The following is a 21,542-nucleotide window of genomic DNA, read 5'->3' on the forward strand; positions in this document are numbered from 1 at the left end:
TAAGCAGTGTCTATGGTGACAAAACAATAATTGTCTACCAAGGAAAACTTGTTCTATCGGTAGGATTATACATCATCCAGTCATAACCTTCACAACCACTGACAAGTGAACTGAATAACAATGATTCTCTTGGGACAATGCTACCTGTCAAGGAGTGATATCTGAGGCAGCAAGTGAATAGTTAAAAACAGAATGAACGAGGCATGTGTGAGGATCTGAGCGACTTTTAAAAGGATTTAAATGTGAAGGTTAGATAACTGGGCCAGAGGATCTCCAAAAATGGCCAATGTGGATTCTTCATAGTAATCAGTAGTTTGTACCAAACAAAAGTGGACCATGGACAGACACTTGTGAACTGGCAATGGACATTTAAAGTACTAGCCTGTCTAGTCCAATCCCAATACAAAGATACCGTAGAGCAAATTGCAGAAAGAAGGCTATAGAAAAAAGGTGACCACGAAGGCTCAAATTTTTGAAGCCAATTTATCTATTTTTTCATAATTTTGCACACCAGAAAAGTGGCATACATGCTATAATACATTCCCAACATAGTGTATTGAGCCAACTGCGGTCTGGGAGTTGTAGTCTTGCAACTGCTTCAGCCTACTGTTAGGGGAAAACCTTACTTTAATGGATAAATACCACTGAAACATAGAACAGATCGGAAATCAGAGGTGCAGACTAGGAGCTGTGGCTTCAGTTTCGGTGGAGGAACAAGAACGGGGCCATTACTCCTGCCTTTTTCTCGTTCCTAAACCAAATGGGACATTCAGAACAATTCTCAATCATTTCAGTGTGTACAAACGCTTCTAAATGGACACCATTGAAAACAGCCATTCCATTAATCCCACACAATGCCTGGATGGTGACAATAGACTTAAAGGATGCCTACTTTCATCTCGCTATAGTCCCTCCTCATCAAAAATACCTGCGATTTTTGATATTTCTAAATAACCAATCATTCCACTTTCAATTCACAGCATTGCCAAGTATTTTCAGCTCCAAGAATTTTCACCAGTTATGGGGGAGGTGGTGGCGTATCTAAGGAAAAAAGATATTACCATTATTCCTTATCTAGACAATCCGGCGAAGAGGAAGAAATTCTTGGGAATGATCTTGGATTCAAACAGTCAGATGATGTTTCTCCCTATAGACAAGGTCTCATCAATTCATCAAAAGAAGGTTTTCACCATAAGGGAAGCAATGTCCCTTTTGGGTTCCATGAAGTTTTTGTATTCCGACAGTACCATGGAGCCAAAATCATACCTGTATTCTTCAAAATGAAATCTTGAAAGTATGGGATTGCTGTCATTTCTCTATAGAAAAGATGATGCTCTCACCTAGCAAAGAAGTCTCTTCTGTTGTGGTTGTAATCAGAGAATCTGACAAAAGTGGTCTCTTGGATTCCTACCCCAATGATCTCCATCACTATAGATGCCAGTCTGAAAGGCTGGGGTGCCCAGGTGAGCAGTCACTCGTTCCAGGGGATCTGGTGAGAAAAGCAGTTCTTATGGCATTGAAGGCGGCAGAAACCCTTGTTCAAAGGCAACACACGAAAATTTATTCGGACAACACCACAGTAGCCTTCGTGAATCATCAAGGAGGACAAGACACAAACCTTTGCAAGACCTAGCAAAGAAGTTGTTTACCTGGGAGGAGGACAAGATATTGTCTATTACTGCTGTTCACTTAAAAGGAACCAAGAACATTCAAGCAGACTATCTAAGCAGACACTGGATGGATCCAGAAGAATGGGAATTAAATTCTCAAATCTTCTGGTATCCAATGGGGTTGTCCAGATCTATTTACCAGCAGAAAAAATCGGAAAGGGAGTCGTTTCTTTTACCTTCGCCCGAAGGATTTTCCAGACTAGGTAGATGCCTTGCAACAACAATGGACATTCAAGATAGCATATGCCTTCCCTTCATTCCCACTAATAGTGGTGCTGCAAAAAATCCGTCAAGGGAAGTAAAGGATAATTTTGTTTGTCCAAATTGGCCAAAAAGAGTGTGGTTCACACTTCTTCAGCAACTTTCAATAGACCATCCCTTTCCACTCCCGCTAAGAGAAGATCTTCTTTTCCAGGGCCCTCTTCTTTACAAGGGATTACAGAATCTACAACTGACGGCGTGGTTTTTGAATGGTCAATTCAAAGCCAAAAAGGACTCTCTCAAGAAGTCATAGACACTTTGCTAATGAGTAAAAAATCTTCCACTTCAACAATTTATTGGAAGTGCTGGAGAAAGTTTGTAGCCTGGTGTGGCTCATCCTCTCCAGACACTTTCAAGCCAAATATTGCTCAAATAAAAAAAATTTTGCAGGAAGGTTTCAATAAGGGTCTATCTCTTAGTACCTTAAAATAGACATTGGCATTGGGATGTGTTTTTTTTTGTTTTTTTTTTTTTTATACCTGCACTTCTAATCCTAAATGGATCGAGCGTTTCCCCGGTTATGCCCAGCTCACTGATCCCACACACACTTTCCCGACGCACGTGATGTAGATGGGACCTGGTCGCTGCTTCGTAATGTGCCTCTAGCTGAGTTATGCCCAGACGTACAGCCCCTGACACCAACTACACTGCAGTCTGTCTTACCTTCTGTTTCTCTTAACTTTTTTCAAGTATATATAATTAGGAGTAGTGTTGAGCGGCATAGGCCATATTCGAATTCGCGAATATTCGCGAATATATGGACGAATATTCGTCATATATTCGCGAATATTCGCATATTCGTTATATCCTCGTTTTATTTTCGCATACGCGAAAATTAACGTATGTGAAAATTTGCACATACAAAATTAGCACCCGCGACAATTCGCATATGCGAAAATTATCATATGCGAAAATTAGCATATGCTAATTTTCGCATATGCGAACTTTCGCACGACAGTCTCACACAGTAGTTTTACAGCCTTCTTTACACCACACAAGCTGGAAGCAGAGAGGGATGATCACTGTGATGTGTACTGTGAAGAAAAAAACAAAAAAAAAACGAATATTCGTAATTACGAATATATAGCGCTATATTCGCGAAATTCGCGAATTCGCGAATATGCGATATTCGCGAATAATATTCGAATTGCGAATATTCGCGAGCAACACTAATTAGGAGGGCTTGTGCTTCCTTTCTGAAGGTGTATGGCATAGGTGGTGACCTCAACTGGCTGGAAAAATTGGCTTTAGCAAGTGCTCCCACTGGACCCCGGATCAAATTAGCTAAATTTCGTTCTCAATATCTTGAGGACTCCATTTGCGTCTCACATCCTGGGAACGAGAACTGGGGATAACACTCACACCGGACGAGGCACGTCGGATTCTCTCACATTCACATGGACTGTCGAGGTGCATGCGACTGCAGGAGGGCCACTACAAATTGCTGTCCAGGTGGTATTGCACCCCAGAGCTGCTCCACTCCTGGGGCTTATCTCCTGACACTTCGTGCTGGCGCTGTCATTCTGCTATTGGGACTCTCTCACACCTCTGGTGGCATTGCCCTGCTATTGCTCCTTTTTGGAACACTCTGGCTGCAACATTGCGAGATCTGACGGGTCGGGAGGTTCTCTTGACCCCAGCACAAAAATTTTTGGCCTCCCAAGTCAGACATGTCCACGGAATTTCACCCTATTGCTTCCCCACCTCCTAGCTGCAGCAAAGGCTCTTATCCCCCTCCACTGGAGGCAAGTGGATCGCCCTTCCATACAGGAGTGGATAGGTAAATTCTCGCAACTATGTAGAATGGAGGAACTGTCTAACTGGAGCACCCATACTCAAGACCGCTTTCTAACAATCTGGTGTCCATGGAGGCTCTACCTGCAGAATTATTGCCCCTCCCCTCCCCCCCCCCCCCCCTCCTAAATAGCTCCACTCCACCCCGCTGGCATGGAAATGCACCACACCCCTCCTTTGAAATAGTTCCGTTTCCTGTTACTCTGCTACTCTGCCTCCCCTCCCCCTCCACTCGTATACTCCTTACGTCAACCCCTCCCCTTTTATGTCCTGTCTCTGTGCACCCCACTGTCCCACCCACCATCAGATGGTGCTCACTGTACAGAATACCCATTGACTTCTTGTTTGTCTATGGCTAATGTTTATTGAGACTGTATGTGAGCGCTATCACACGCTTTGTTATACGCTGAAAATTTTAATAAAGATTTCATAAAAAAAATGGATCAAGCGTTTTTTTCTCTGCAATTTTCAGAATTAGACCTAGGATTACCAATGGGATTACCATGGAATTTGAATTTAGTATTGTCAGAATTAACTAAATAATCATTTGAACCTCTTCAAAGTACCTCTATCAAACTACTTACCTGGAAGGCGGTGTTCTTAGTGGCCATAACTACAGCCGGGCGTGTAAGTGAACTTCAAGATTTATCAGTAAGCGAACCTTACCTGACAATTTTGGATGACAGAATCATCCTCACACTGGACCCCTCTTTTTTACCCAAAGTGGTAACAATTTTTCATAGATCACTGGACATTATTCTTCCTACCTTTTGTCAATCTCCAAAAAATGAAAAAGAAAAACATTTTCATAACTTAGATGTGAGAAGGACTATTCTTCACTATCTTCAGGTCACTAGAGAATGGAGAAAAGGCTTTAACCATTTTTGTTCAGTTTCAGGGCCCAAATAAAAGCTACTAAATGCACTATTTCAAGATGGGTCAAGTCAGCAATCTCTGAGGCGTACAGGACAGCAGGTAAACCGGTTCCAAATCATCTTTGGGCTCATTCTACGAGAGTCATGGCGGTATCTCCTGGGTTGAGAAATCATCTTCATCCTTAGAGCAGTTATGTAGAGCAGCGACCTGGTCCACTCCTCATACTTTCTTCAAACATTACAAGCTTAATGTGGCTTCGTTTCAAGAATTGGCCTTCGGACATAAAGTGCTGCAAGCTGTTGTCCCTCCCTAGACATCATTTATCTGGTATGTCTCATGTGGTGCTGTTGGGATGATGATTAGAAACAATGGACTTACTGATAATTCGGTTTAATTGAATCATCACAACAGCACCCTTTAATCCCTCCCTTAAGTTGAATATGGTTTTAGCTATGCTTCTTAAAGGGGTACTCCACTGCCCCAGTGTCTGGAACATTTAGTTCCGAACGCTGGGTATGGGCTGCGGGGGTCGTGACGTCACACCACCCCCCCCTCAATGCAAGTCTATGGGAGGGGGCGTGACGGATGTCACGCCCCCTCCCATAGACTTGCATTGAGGGCGTGTGACCTCACAAGGGGCGTGGCCATGACGTCACGACCCCCGCACCCAGCGTTCTGAACTAAACGTTTCAGACGCTGGGGCATTGGAATACCCCTTTAAGTTATTTATAAACACTGAGAGGTAATCCGGGGAGGGGCCTTTTTAACCTCTTCTGTGCTTCCTGTTCCTATGGTATGAATGGGGGCAATCTCATGTGGTGCTGTTGTGATGATTCAAGAAAACCAAATTATTGGTAGATCATAATTCCATCTTTTCAGTTTTCCATCTAAAGGCCCATATTCAGACCAGATCACTTTCTTACATGATCCACTAATGACATATGTGCCATGTAAGCAAGGGGACTCAGACCAGTATAAGGTTACGCAGCAAGCTGCACTGTGGCCCATATTTATCAATCTGCTGAAAACCAATCACAGCTCAGCTTTCATTTTAACAGAGCTTGTTAAGATATGAAAGTTATCTGTGATTGGCTGCTCTGGCCAAAGGTCGACAATTTGGGTTTTTAGGCAAATGTATTCAAACCTGGGCCTTTATCTTGTTTATATGGTGTGGGTAATACACTATAGGGGGGTCTTAATTAGGGTGCAGACACACCACGTTTTCAGGCTGCCGGATCCGGCTGGGCGAGGGGAAAACCGTGCGCTCCCATACCCCAGCCGGACCATCGTTGAAATCTATTGACTTTAATGAGTTGACCGGAGTCACCGTTTGATCCGGGCGGCTCATTTTTGACCCGTATCCGGTTTTCTGACCAAACTTAAAATTGTAGTCACAAAACCGGATACCGGGCAGAAATGAGCTGACCGGAGTCGAACGGTGACTCCAGTCAACTCATTAAAGTCAATGGATTTCAGCGCTGGTCCTACGGGAGCGCACGGTTTTCCCCTCCCCCAGCCAGATCCGGCAATCGTAGCCTGAAAACGTGGTGTGCATGCACCCTTTGGCATGTATGTCACTTTTTTTGTTGTGCAATAGTTTGAAAGTGGTCCATGCCCTTCGGCTATCTCCTCTCATTTAATCTTAGATCATCACAAGACCTGTCTCTGTGCCCTACTCCTTTCCGCCACTCAACAACAGTCTCCAAGATTTCTTCCACGCTCACTTAACATGATAAATCAGACCCTCATCCACCATCACAACCTTTAAAAGCAACTCCAGAAAATCCTACAATAAACCTGCTGTCATGGCACTGCTATGTGACTAGCTGCTTCCCTTACCTTTTGTCTCCCTTCCCTTGTAGATCTTAAAGGGGTACAACAAAGTGGGAAACATTTTTTTACAATCAACGTGTGCAAGAAATGTAAACAGATTTGTAAATTACTTCTATTTAAAAATCTAATCCTTCCAGTACTTATCAGCTGCTATATGCTGCACAAGAAGTTATTTTCTTTTTTAATTTCTTTTGTCTGACCAAAGTGCTCTCTGCTGACACCTCTGTCCATGTCAGGAACTGTCCAGAGCAGGAGAGGTTTGCTATGGGGATTTGCTCCTGCTCTGGACAGTTCCAGACATGGACAGAGGTGTCAGCAGAGAGCACTGTGGTCAGACAGAAAAGAAATTAAAAAAGAAAAGAACTTCCTCTAGAGAATACAGCAGCTGATTGTATTGGAAGGATTAAGATTTTTAAATGAAAGTACTTTACAAATCTGCAAAATGGAAGATAGTCAGCTCACCCGGCCACCGCACGGCAAAATAGTCCTCCAAGGATATGAAAAAAGCAGGTAGATGCCAGCGATTAAGAAACTTCACCTTTATTAAATCCACGTTAAAATCATCGACATGGAGAGACTTCAATAAGACAAACGATTAAAATCCCAGGAATCAGCACCAAGCATGACGCGTTTCAGGTCATGTGACCTTTCATCAGATCCATGGTGGGAAGCAGAGGGGAGAGGGAATATATCCCAGCCTCCTGATGGAGCAGGTGAGTAAAAGTTACGAACCAGGGATTAACCCTATATGCTCCAAAAATAGAGGCTCCCGTCTGCTAAACATTACAGGTACAAAGTCATAAATCATTAAACGAATATAACCATAGTTACAACATAAGTACAAACAATGTGTATGAGACCTGCATGTTTTAAAGAGACACAAAATGTATATCTAGAGGAAAAAGGTTGCCAAACCACTGGTAGTTGTTAATAAAACTACAAAAAGTAATATAACTCAAGCACTAGTGGTAGCCTAAAGTTTATTAATAATGTAGAATGATGTCCGACTTTAGATTTAACCCATATGGTTGGAAAGTGCGCAAAGAGTAAATCCAAAAGATTTCCCTATTGCGTAATGATTTGATGCGGTTGCCACCTCTATCGTGTGAACAAACAATCTCAATACCTGAGAATGAAAAATGGGCTACACTACCATCGTGAACATTTTTAAAGTGTTTAGAGACATTTGATGCGTTAGTGTATGAACTGCTGCCCATAGCTCTAAGATGTTCCAGGATGCGTTTTTTCAGAGTTCTTTTAGTGCTGCCAATGTATGATACATTACAGCTATTGCAATCTATTTTATATATTACATGAGTAGATTCACAATTAATAAATTGTTTAATCGGCACAGAATTCGAATCGGGAACTGAAATCGTGGAGGTCTTGGCAGCATGTGCACACACGACACATCTGGGTAAACCGCATTTGAAAAATCCATTTAATTTAATCCATGAACGGGAATCGGCAGTGGAGAGGGGAGGCAAAGCACTCCTGGGATTTTAATCGTTTGTCTTATTGAAGTCTCTCCATGTCGATGATTTTAACGTGGATTTAATAAAGGTGAAGTTTCTTAATTGCTGGCATCTACCTGCTTTCTTTACTTTACAAATCTGTTTAACTTTCTGGCATCAGTTGATTACATTTTTTTTTTCCACGGGAGTACCCATTTAACCCCTTCCGTGGTAACCCCGCATCATATCACGGCGGGCCCGACGTCATAGTGAAGCCGGGACCCGCCGCTAATAGCGCGCAGCGCCGATCGCGGCACCGCGCGCTATTAACCCTTTAGCTTCGCGCTCAGAGCTGAGCCGCGCGGCTAAAAGCGAAAGTGAAACCATGCCGGTTAACTCAGTGGGCTGTTCGGGATAGCCGCGGCGAAATCGCGGCATCCCGAACAGCTTACAGGACAGCGAGAGGGCCCCTACCTGTCTCCTCGCTGTCCGATCGCCGAATGACTGCTCAGTGCCTGAGATCCGGGCATGAGCAGTCATGCGGCAGAATCATCGATCACTGGTTTCCTATGAGAAACTATTGATCAATGTAAAAGATCAGTGTGTGCAGTGTTATAGGTCCCTATGGGAGCTATAACACTGCAAAAAAAAAAGTGAATGAATATCATTTAACCCCTCCCCTATTAAAAGTTTGAATCACCCCCCTTTTCCCATAAAAAAAACACAGTGTAAATAAAAATAAACATATATGGTATCACCGTGTGCGGAAATGTCCGAATTATAAAAATATATCATTAATTAATCCTCTCGGTCAATGGCGTGCGCGCAAAAAAATTCCAAAGTCCAAAATAGTGCATTTTTGGTCACTTTTTATATCATTTAAAAATGAATAAAAAGCGATCAATAAGTCCTATCAATGCAAAAATGGTACCGTTAAAAACCTCAGATCACGGCACAAAAAATGAGCCCTCATACCGCCCCATACACGGAAAAATAAAAAAGTTATAGGGGTCAGAAGATGACAATTTTAAACGTATTAATTTTCCTGCATGTAGTTATGATTTTTTCCAGAAGTCCGACAAAATCAAACAAAATTATATAAATAGGGTATCATTTTAATCGTATGGACCTACAGAATAAAGATAAGGTATCATTTTTACCGAAAAATTTACTACGTAGAAACGGAAGCCCCCAAATTTACAGAACTGCGTTGTTTTTTTTTCAATTTTATCGCACAATGATTTTTTTTGCCGTTTCACCGTAGATTTTTGGGAAAAATGACTGACGTCATTACAAAGTAGAATTGGTGGCACAAAAAATAAGCAATCATATGGATTTTTAGGTGCAAAATTGAAAGAGTTATGATTTTTTAAAGGCAAGGAGCAAAAAACGAAAATGCAAAAACGGAAACCCCCCGGTCCTTAAGGGGTTAAAGGAGAACTCCGGGATGTAACAAAGGATAGAGGATACATGTCAGATGCGGGGGTCCAACTGCTGGGACCCCTGTGATCTACCACCTAGCGAACTGGCTCTCTGCATGAAAGCAGCCGTTTCGACCACAGCATGAAGCTGCAGCCGACAAGCTACCTTCATGCAGCTCTATGGTAGAGCCGGACATAGCCGAGTGCAGCGCTCTAGCACTCCCATAGAGCTACGTGACTGCCGCAGGTTCATGCAGTGGTCGACACGCCCCATTCATGAAGAGCCGGGGTGCCATATGGGAGATCGTGGGGGGTCCCAGTGGTAGGAACCTCCGCGATTTGACACTTATCTTCTATCCTATAGAAGTTGTTCCCTTATAAATGGGCACTGTCATGATAACAAATTTTTGCTATTAGAAAGTACATCTTTCTAATGTAATTTGTTTAATAAAATAACGTTTTCTATGTTTTGTTTGCTTTTAAAAAAGCTGCCACTAGGTGTCTCCCTACTTGTCCAGAGCACATTTCCCCCCATCTCTTGCACAGACTTTGGACTCCTGCTGACCTGGCGGAAGACCAAAATCAGGAAATGCAGTCTGGAGTGCTGAGGGGGGGGGGGGGGGGTGCAGCCTTAGCTAATCATAGCTCATCTCACACTGAACTGCTCTGCGCTGTTCGTGTAGCAGAGTGAGTGAGGAAGTTCTCCCCTGTATGGCTTCAGATGATGTCACACCTGCTGAGGAACACTCCTTCCCAGTCTGTGAATCTTAAAGGAGTAGTCCAGTGGTGACTCAGTGGTGAGCAACTTATCCCCTATCCTAAGGATAGGGGATAAGTTGCAGATCGCGGGGGGTCCGACCACTGGGGCCCCCTGCGATCTCCTGTACGGAGCCCCGACAGCCCGCGGGAAGGGGGCGTGTCGACCTCCGCACGCCCCCTCAATACAACTCTATGGCAGAGCCGAAGCGCTGCCTTCGGCAATCTCCGGCTCTGCCATAGAGATGTATTGAGGGGGCGTGTCGGCCACCGCCTCGTGCGGGGGTCGACACCCGCTATCTGGGCGGAGAGGGGGGCCCCGTACAGAGAGATCGCAGGGGGCCCCAGCGGTCGGACCCCCCGCGATCTCAAACTTATCCCCTATCCTTAGGATAGAGGATAAGTTTTTCACCACTGGACTACCCCTTTAATGAGCAGAAAATACAGAGCAATATCAAGGTGGAAAACTAAAAAATAGTAAAAATAAAGGCAGGGGTGGTTTATCATGATGGAGGCAGTGAATTATAAGGTACTCTCTAAGCAGTTTAGGCAGGGTCTTCTCTGCCTCTGCACGATTTTGTTATTTGTTTCATTTTTGTTTACCATTCTTGTTTTTGTCTTACGTATGTTAAGTTTGTTTATCACAGTCTACCCTGTATTAATGGTGATTTAAGTCACAGTGTATAATATGAAACTCTTTTATTTATCTGCACAGATTTCTTGCTATAAGTTTACATCGTAGAAAGAGTAGTTAGGAGTAGCCGCTGTATTAGTCCAGTGATGCAAAAAGCTAAATCATAAAAAAGGTATTACAAGATACTGCAACTACAGATGATTTTGCTTTTTGCATCGTAGAAAGATAAAGCTTTCTATGTGTTCTTTAGCGCCATCTTGTGGAGTACCCTAATACTGTCATTTTTATCAGACGTTATTTTTATGTTGATAGTGTATGTTTACAGTATCTACTGTTAGTTCTTGTGTTATCAATTTACTCTATAAAAGTATTGTTATAAAAAAAAAAAAATTTACTCTATAATATGAGGAATAAAGTCCAACCACCTGAATGTATTAATATTAGTGCTGTCGATGTGTGTGTTTTTCTCTCAATGCCATGTAAGGATTGTTGCGGGCTAAACTGTGACATGGAGTTTGAAGGCATTTACGATATTTACCTTCATGCTAATTTAGTCCTGTGGCCCTTTGGCTCCTTACAGACCTTACACAGGTAACCTTTTGAGACACACTGGGCCATTTTGGTCTATGTCCTGACATCATCTCTCCTTGGTGAAGCCAACTGAGGAGATTTATCAAAACCTGTGGAGAGGCAAAGTTGCCCATAGCAACCAATTAGATAGCTTCTTTCATTCTTAACAAGGCCATGAAAATGAAATAAGTGTTCTGATTGGTTACTATGGGCAACTTTGCCTCTCCACAGGTTGTGATAAATCTCCCCCAACATGTTTACAGGCTGATGGTCTTTGCATCAGTATTTGGTTCTTTCTCAGTAGTCAATGATCCGGTGATAGTCTATAGGAAAAACCAGGAGGAGGAGCTTGCATACCGTGGGTCCTGTCTGAATATTATGCTGTGGTATAGCGGGGTGCAATGCAGGGCAGATGTTGTTACCCTGGGGGCAGATGTTATTAACTCCTTCTTGTCGGGATGCCAGGGCGTGGTTTAACCTTAACTACCCAAAGGTAATACCGCTGGTCCTGGGCTAGGCACGGGGGCAATGAAGACACCAACGCCAAGTTATGGACAACGGTAGCTTTCCTGAGGGTAGACAGATGATACAGTCTATGCAGTACAGCCAATATCCCAAGGAGGTGACTAGTGACACAGGGGGACCTCACAGGCTTGCTGGGACTTACAGGCCACGGTGACTACATAGAAGACTTGACAATTGACATGAAGATGACTTTGAGCTTACTTGAGCTGACGTTGTGGCTGCAGACTTTAGGCTTGAGGCCTCCAATGCTCCGGACACACACACCGAGACGACTTGACTGAACTGGACCTCAGGAACAAGATCTAAGAGCTCCAAGAGAGAGAGATTGCAGGCCCTCCTCTGGTTTTTATAAGTGAGCTTAGCAAGGATCCCATAGGTCACTTGGGGGGGGGGGGGTCACCTGGTCACCAGTGCCTCCTGGGTAACAAGCACATGGTATAATATTTAAAGCAACAGTACACTAGTAATACAAATATATATATATACATACATACAATAGAGAAACTGAAAAATTCGGTCTCTGCTGATCATCCAGTCTGGATGCACGGGAAACGTGGCCGCTCCACGAGGCAACAATACAGGAAGAGATCACTTGAAAAAATCCATAGTGAAAAACTCCAGCACTTCCAGAGTGGATAAAAAAGTATAGAATTTATTCAATCTCCGTGGAGGTAAAAAACATGCATAGAAGGCAGGAAAATACGATAAAAACCAACGCGTTTCGTTAGCCTTTGTCAAGGTATGAAATCTTTAGCCTTAAGACACGAATGAATAGTAAATCTTACAAAGATCTGCCCCCTTCATTAGGTAGATACCTGTGGAGCTGCAAGTGAAACAATTTAACCCCAAAGTTTCCAGTAAGAAAAAAACAGTCATTATATCTAGCTTGTTATGTAGTATACATTTCTTAAAATCGACACATAACATTGTATGTAAAATCAATTTGAGCCGCAAATGTATAACATGTATCCAACACCAAAAAAAATAAATATATATATATATATATATATATATATATATATATATATATATGTGTGTGTGTGTGTGTGAATATACACTTATTTTTACTAGATAGTATTCATGTAATTTGTAAGGGGAAAATCACATACAATCCGCTTCTTATGAATAAAAGCAGAGTGAGAAGCAGTGAAAGATAGTATTATGCTTGTATAAAAAAAAAAGGGGGGGGGGACCACACAGTGTGAACATGTCTCAATGTGAAATAACTTGATAATGAAAATGATACAAGTCTACACCAAATGAGTCTGCATGGTGAGAAGCGGTGCACAATTGTATTATACTTGTATTTTTTTTATACAAGCATAATACGATCTTTCACTGCTTCTCACTATGCTTATCTCACTAAAATAAGTGTATATTCACATATATATATTTTTTGGTGTTGGATACTTGTTATACGTTTGCGGCACAAATTGATTTTACATACAATGTTATGTGTCGATTTTAAGAAATGTATACTACATAACAAGCTAGATATAATGACTATGTTTTTTTCTTACTGGAAACTTTGGGGTTAAATTGTTTCACTTGCAGCTCCACAGGTGTCTACCTAATGAAGGGGGCAGATCTTTGTAAGATTTACTATTTATTCGTGTCTTAAGGCTAAAGAGTTCATACCTTGACAAAGGCAAACGAAACGCGTCAGTTTTTATCGTATTTTCCTGCCTTCTATGCATGTTTTTTACCTCCACGGAGATTGAATAAATTCTGTACTTTTTTATCCACTCTGTAAGTGCTGGAGTTTTTCCACTATGGATTTTTTCAAGTGATCTCTTCCTATATATATACAATAGTAACCCCTGTTGTAATTATTCAAAGTATACACACAGAAGAAAACAGGTACTCGCACTCACCGCAAGGTTGCTGTGACTCGACTCCTACGGCTTCGACGGACGATCCGGTGTGTGGCTTTTTGCAGAGCACTCAGAGGCGACTGCCGGCAAAGTTTCGCACTGATTGCGCTTCTTCCGGCCTCACATGAGGCCGGAAGAAGCGCAATCAGCACGAAACTTTGTCGGCAGTGTGTGTATACTTTGAATATGTCTGTGGGCTTTCTGGTTCCCAGCACCCCCGGACTCGCAGACACAAGGACCCTGGTTTCCCGCAGTGACAGATGACAGTGATCAGCGCCCCATGAGCAGTTACCTAACATGTTATTCTAGGTCCTAGACCACATAAGTGCCATCTTCAGCTTTGTTTAGTTGTTCCTATTGTATATATGTTTGTATTACTAGTGCCCTGGGGACATGGAGGGATTCTGCCTGACAGGGCAGGAGAAACGTACAGGGACACACCATCCCGTACTGGGCCACCACAATGGTAACAGCATAAGAATCAAGCCCAACAAGAGAGGCTAGAAATAAGAAAAAATACCCAAAAACGGTGATCAGGGGACCCCTGCAGCAACATGCAGAAAGTATCCAAGTTATTAAGGGGATGAATTAAACAAAAATATAAAATACGCATTAGGGTGCATGCACACCATATTTTGTGCATCCTGCAGCCGCATGTGTGCCATACCCTATTCATTTCAATGAGCCGAATGGAGTCAGCTAGTGATTCCGGTCGGCTAATCTTTTGACTGCATGCGATTTTTTTACCTGGACTGAAAACCGTGGTCTGCTGCAGTTTTCAATCTGGGTCAAAAGCCAAATACAGTCGGAAAATAAGCTGACCAGAGTCACTAGCTGACTCCGTTCAGCTCATTGAAATGAATAGGGTACAGTACATATCCGGCTGGGATACGGTAGCAGGCAGTTTTGAAATTCTCCTGCTATATCTGGCTGCAAGATGCACAAAACGTGGTGTGCATGCACCCTCAGACTGGTTTCATATTAGCATATTACATGCACTTTATTTTATTTTTTTACACATGAGGATGTGTTCACATTGCCTTATTGTTGTCTGTTTAATGTATAAGTTAACGGATGCTGCTGCATGCTATGCAGGAAAGAAGAATGTAGTCCAACCAGGTTTCAGTGTAGAGTAAGAATCTTTATTGGAATGATATTGAAAGAAAGGTTATATGATAATCTTGTGCACAGGTGAACCAACGCGTTTCAACCACAACACCTGGTCTTATTCATGGCTGATAACAATGCATTACCTATTGACTTATATTATAATAAAACGGAACTTATACTTTCTTTTGCATACAGCATAAATAAACATAATGTAATGGAAATAGGAAAACATACAAAATTGCTTATTTTTACCTTTGATTGCAGGCATGTTGATTTGAACAAACTCGCAGGTGTCAGTCCGAGTCATTAAATCTGCAGTCAGGCCGGTGCTTGGGTCTGTAAGATGGATGCAAAAATGTGTTAACATGCCTGTGTGAACCTAGTCTTAGGGTAGGGCCACCCAGAATGAATCAGCAGCGTATTTTACGCTGCGGATCCGCCGATGATGAACCCCAGCTGTGCCTGCTCGTCCGTTCTGTGTGACCCTACCTTTAGAGTCCAGACCATGTATGGACATTCAGCCAACAGATTTCTGCAGACACCGCCAGGTGCTTCAACGGTAGGACTGTGCGGACATTGCTGCCTTCATAGATGGCAATGCAGTCCTGGCAGAATTCCGCCCAAAGAATGAACATTCCGCTGCGACCATTCGGCAGTCTAAACAAAGCCGCAAAATCCAATTGAAAACAATGGGACTCTACCAGGGGTCAAGTCACGTGGAAACTGAGTTCCTGCACATCTTCCACAACAGGAACACCATTCCCATTAGCAGGAGTCCTGCGGGACCAGCCCTTGAGTGAAAATCATGCGTGAGTTCCCACGCTTTATTTTGACCCCTGGACTTTACTGCAAGGGGAATATCTGCAGTGTGGACAAGCCCTTACAGTATTCTACAGATTTGTTGCAGATTCTCCCAATTAACTCTACTAGGGATGTCAAAATCCACCAAAAAATTGTAGCAAATCTAAATCAAATCTGCAAACAAATCCACAATAAAACGCAGAGTTACTACGTTCAGGTAGGGTCCCCCAGGTGGGACAGCCCCTAGTCGCCTCCTCCTTCTCTAATTTCATAATGCTATTATGTATATATTTAATAATGTGTATATTTAATATAACGTATATTAGTCTACTTACCTTGTTAGCATCGCAGGACCTTCGGTCATGTGACCATGTTAATTCCTCTATGGTATGTTGGAGGACCTTTGGAGGTCCTTGGGTCACATGTTACCCATAACTCTCTGTACAGAAGATTGACAGTTGTATGGACCAGTGAGCTTAAGTCCAGCCCCTGCCCATATAAGGGAGCTGTAGCCAATTATCTCTCTCTTGGGTTGCTGCTCTCGTGGATGCCGGACTAGCAGGACGGATCTGCGCAACTTTCAAAGACAAGCTAGGCCAGAAGCCTGCCGGCCTCAGCATAACCTACACCGTGAGTTAAAATCTCAATCCCCGCTAAAGCTAGCGTGATTACTGGACCGAATCTAAACCCCTAAATCCAGTGGATCACGGCAACAATTATCTTCCTAAGCTCAGTAGACTCACGAGGTCCCAACCACTTGTCAATCTCTAATAGACTCTGTTATATGGACTGTTCCTGTTCATTATTGCCTAAAATTTTCAGTAAAAGTTCCGACAAGTTTCTGCAAATCTCCGGTTGTGGACAATCAATTATTTCCTATCTCCCTATCGCTTTTGGGAAGGGTAGCGGTAGGACAAGCATACAGAGAATAGCCCTCACCCTGTCATCATGAATAGAAAGGGTTAAGCAAGAACCCTTCGTAACCACACAGCTACACTCCCATATACCCTACTCCCCCAGGCTATCACACTAACAAAAGCAAAGGTGTGCAAAAAACATCATGTGCCACCTACACCACCAAGTATTGATGTGATAAGACCTCTAAAAGGTGGAAGGACACAATGTATGGTCCATTGTAATAGATGGGGGAAAAAAACTTCCCCTGTAAGGCCCTACTCTCACCCTATCTTGGCAAGTGTTACTCGCCCTAAAAAGGGCAGCCCCACACAGGAAGCTCTCCCTATTTCAACCTAAAATCCCTGGGAAATGGCAGGGTTTTTAGGTGGAAATAGGGAGAGCTTCCTGTGTGGGGCTGCCCTTTTTAGGGCAAGTAACACTTGCCAAGAAGGGAATTAATAGTGCGAGAGTAGGGCCTTGCAGGGGAAGTATTTACCCCCACCTGTTTCAATGGACCATACGCTGTTCTCTTCCACCTTTTAGAGGTTTTTGCATCACATTAATACTTGTTGGTGTAAGTGGCCAATGGTGTTTATTGCACACCTTTTCTTTTGCTTGATTTCAAAAAAGGTTTGGGTCCATATATTTTATCCTAAGAATAATATTCAAAGTTACGTTTTATGTAATGCATATCCTCATTACTTACTTGTGCTCACTAAAACTTTGACAAAAGAGACTGTTTTCTTCTGCCTACCTGCCTCAGCTACTATTCTGATCCTGCCACCCGCCTGATGCCACACATCTGATGCCAAGTGCTCCTTCTTTCACCCACCTTCATCAGTGGTTACTGGTATTGCCATCCACCGCCCCACTCACTTTCAGGACTCCTGATACTGCTGATGCCACCTCCAGGCTTTGTCATGCTGCCACCATATGTTCTCCTCATGCTGATGTCACCTCCAGGCTGTGTCATTCTGCCACTATATGTTCTCCTCATGCTGCCGCCACCTTCAGGCTATGTCATTCTGCCACTATATGGTCTCCTCATGCTGATGCCACCTCCAGGCTGTGTCATTTTGCCACTATATGGTCTCCTCATGCTGCTGCCACCTCCAGGCTGTGTCAATCTACCACTATATGGTCTCCTCATGCTGATGCCACCTTTCAGGCTGTCATTCCGCCACTATATGATTTCCTCATGCCGATGCCACCTCCAGGCTGTATCATTCTACCACTATATGGTCTCCTCATGCTGATGCCACCTCCAGGCTGTGTCATTCTCCCACTATATGGTCTCCTTATGCTGATGCCACCTCTAAGCTGTGTCATTCTGCCACTATATGGTCTTCTCATGCTGATGCCACCTTCAGGCTATATCATTCTGCCACTATATGGTCTCCTCATGCTGCTGCCAACTCAAGGTTGTGTCATTCTGCCACCATATGTTCTCCTCTTGCTGCCGCCACCTCCAGGCTGTGTCATTCTACCGCCATATGGTTTCCTCATACTGATGCCACCCCCAGCCTCTTTTATTCTGCCGTTCTGCGGTCTACATAGGCTGCCGCCACCTCCAGGCTGTGTCATTCTGCTGCCATTTGGTGTCCTCATGCAGTCGCCACCCCCAAGCTGTGTCATTGGACCGCCATTTGGTCTCCTCATGCTGCCGCAACCTCCAGGCTGTGTCATTCAGCCGCCATTTGGTCTCCTCATTCTGCCGCCACCTCCAGGCTCTGTCATTCTGCTGCTTTATGGTCTCCTCATGCTGATGCCACCTCCAGGCTTTGTCATTATGCTGCTCTGCAGCCTACATAAACTGCCGCCACCTTCAGACTGTGTCATTGTGCCGCCATATGATCTCATGCTGCTGGTGGCATTTTAACTTGCTAATCTCTTTAAACTCTTCAATTGACATCTCAAAAATCTCTTTAATCTCTTCAATTGTGACGCCATGTGGTCATGCGGTCTGCCCAAGGCTGCCATCAGAAATTTCGGGGCCCCTCACACAGCTAAATGCCTGCCCCCCCCTGGCCTGCCCCCAATATTATTTTCTTTTCTTAGTATATATTTCTAATTAGATTAGAGCAGAGTGCGGTGTTGAATAATACTGTGCTATTAAAGGAGTTGTCTGGTAAAAAATTACTTTTTTTTACCTTGAATAGGGGATAAGTTATAGATAGCGGGGGTCCGAGCATTGGGCCCCCGCTATCTCCTGCACAGCTGGAAGGGGGGCATGCTGTACCCCGCACGGAGCGCCGGTCGACACGCCCCTCCATGTACCCCATAGAGATACATGGAGGGGGTGTGCTGGCCGCGGCTTCCTGCGGGGTACAGACGTCAGCTTCCAGAAGACTGCCAGGGCCCCGCAAGGGGGGGTCTCAGCACTTGCACCCCCCTGCGATCGATAACTTATCCCATATCCTTGGATAGGGGATAAGTTATTTTTCACCAGACTACAACTTTAACAGAGGGGCCTACCCAAACTATATGGAAGCAACTATTAACAGAGGGGCCTACCCAAACTATATAGGGGCTCCATATAGTTTGGGTAGGCCCCTCTGTTAATAGTTGCCCCCATAGTTGTGGTAGGCCCCTCTGTTAATAGTTTCCCCCATAGGTGTAGCTAGAAACCACAGGGCCTGATGCAAAAAATTTCCTCGGGGCTCCCTACCCATACCCTCTGTCCAGGCCCCCCCCAGGGCCATTTTTTTGGTGGGGGTCTGACTGCTGAGACCCCCACCAATCACCTCGGTTGAAGTGGTTCTCCAGCTGTTGGAAAGCTAAAACTCCCATCATGTCTGGAGAGCCTCAGGCATTATGGGAGTTGTAGTTTTGTAACAGCTGGAGAGACACAGATTGGACACAGTTTTACCCATCATTACTGCAGAACTTACAAGTGACTACAGCTCTGATGGGACAGTCAGGAGAATACACAATTATATCAGTGACCTGAGTGAAGTCTTCTGACTTGAGTGATATCTTCTCTGTTATCTTTTCTTCTTCATCGGGTCCAGAGACCAGGTCTTCCTCCAGCTCCATCTTCTCTGCAGAGTCTGACATCCAGACATAATTCGCTCCTCACTTTGTCAGCAGATCCTCATCCTCTGCATGAAGACAGTAATCATTATAACCTTGCCAGAAAGTGTACCCAAAATAAAATACTGCCCCACACTGTACCTTGAATACAATACTGCCACACACTGTACCCTGAATATAATACTGCCACACACTGTACCCACTAAATAGAATACTGCCACACACTGTACCCACTAAATATAATCCTGCCACACACTGTACCCTGAATATAATCCTGCCACATACTGTAACCTGAATATAATACTGCCACACACTGTACCCACTAAATATAATCCTGCCACACACTGTAACCTGAATATAATACTGCCACACACTGTACCCACTAAATATAATACTGCCATACACTGTACCCTGAATATAATACTGCTATACACTGTACCCACTAAATATAATCCTGCCACACACTGTAACCTGAAAATAATACTACCACACACTGTACCCACTAAATATAATACTGTCACACACTGTACCCACTAAATATAATACTGCCATACACTGCACCCTGAATACTGCCCCGCACTGTATCCACTGAATATAATACTGCCACACACTGTACCCACTAAATATAATACTGCCACACACTGTACCCACTAAATATAATCCTGCCACACATTGTACCCTGAATATAATCCTGCCACATACTGTAACCTGAATATAATACTACCACACACTGTACCCACTAAATATAATACTGCCACACACTGTACCCACTAAATATAATACTGCCATACACTGTACCCACTAAATATAATACTGCCATACACTGTACCCTGAATACTGCCCCACACTGTATCCACTGAATATAATACTGCCATACACTGTACCCACTAAATATAATCCTGCCACACACTGTACCCTGAATATAATGCTGCTCCACACTGTATCCACTGAAAATAATACTGCCACACATGCATACACATCATATATACATATACACCCCCTCTTATCCTCTGTGTCCTCATCACCCCCATAACCCCCCGCCAAACCTCTCCTCATCATTACTATAACTCCCCCCCCCCCGCACCTCTCCTCATCACTACTATAACCAGGGGGGGTTATGGGGGGGGGGGGTGATGAGGAGAGGTGTGGGAGGGCACCTCTCCTCATCACCCCCCCTGCACCTCTCATCACCCCCATAACCCCCTGCACCTCTCATCACCCCCATAACCCCCTGCACCTTTCATCACCCCCATAACCCCCCTGCACCTCTCATCACCCCCATAACCCCTGCCCCTCTCATCACCCCCATTACCCCCCTGCCCCTCTCATCACCCCCATAACCCCCTGCCCCTCTCATCACCCCCATTACCCCCTGCCCCTCTCATCACCCCCATAACCCCCCTGCCTCTCTCATCACCCCCATAACCCCCCCCTGCACCTCTCATCACCCCCATAACCCCCCTGCACCTCTCATCACCCCCATAACCCCCTGCACCTCTCATCACCCCATAACCCCCCCTGCACCTCTCATCACCACCACCCCACGGCACCTCTCATCACCCCCACTCACAGCACCTCTCATCACCCCCATAACACCCCCCTGCACCTTTTATGACCCCCATAACCCCCCTGCACCTCTCATCATCCCCATAACCCCCCTGCACCTCTCATCACCCCACCTGCACCTCTCATCACCCCCATAACCACCTGCACCTCTCATCACCCCACCCCCCTGCACCTCTCCTCATCACCCCCGTAACCCCACTGCACCTCTCATCACCCCCGTAACCCCCCTGCACCTCTCATCACCCCCATAACACCCCCCTGCACCTCTTATCACCCCCATAACACCCCCCTGCACCTCTTATCACCCCCATAACACCCCCCTGTACCTCTTATCACCCCCATAAAACCCCCCTGCACCTCTTATCACCCCCATAACACCCCCTGTACCTCTTATCACCCCATAACACCCCCCTGTACCACTTATCACCCCCATAACACCCCCCTGCACCTCTTATCACCCCCATAAC

The 21,542-nt window shown here is 44.4% G+C and overlaps 1 long non-coding RNA gene across 1 annotated transcript in view; it reads right to left on the bottom strand.

Moving 5' to 3' along the window:
- Positions 1-1,149: 1,149 nt before the first annotated feature.
- Positions 1,150-21,542, bottom strand: part of LOC130294167 (uncharacterized) — a 36,269-nt gene continuing 15,876 nt past the window's right edge. The window contains exons 3-4 of the long non-coding RNA XR_008848410.1: positions 15,031-15,114; positions 1,150-1,649 (exon numbers count right to left, since the gene is read on the bottom strand). This is a non-coding gene — a long non-coding RNA (uncharacterized LOC130294167). The remainder of the gene's footprint in view (positions 1,650-15,030; positions 15,115-21,542) is intronic.

The sequence above is a fragment of the Hyla sarda genome, chromosome 10, assembly GCF_029499605.1.
Source record: "Hyla sarda isolate aHylSar1 chromosome 10, aHylSar1.hap1, whole genome shotgun sequence".
NCBI lineage: Eukaryota > Metazoa > Chordata > Amphibia > Anura > Hylidae > Hyla > Hyla sarda.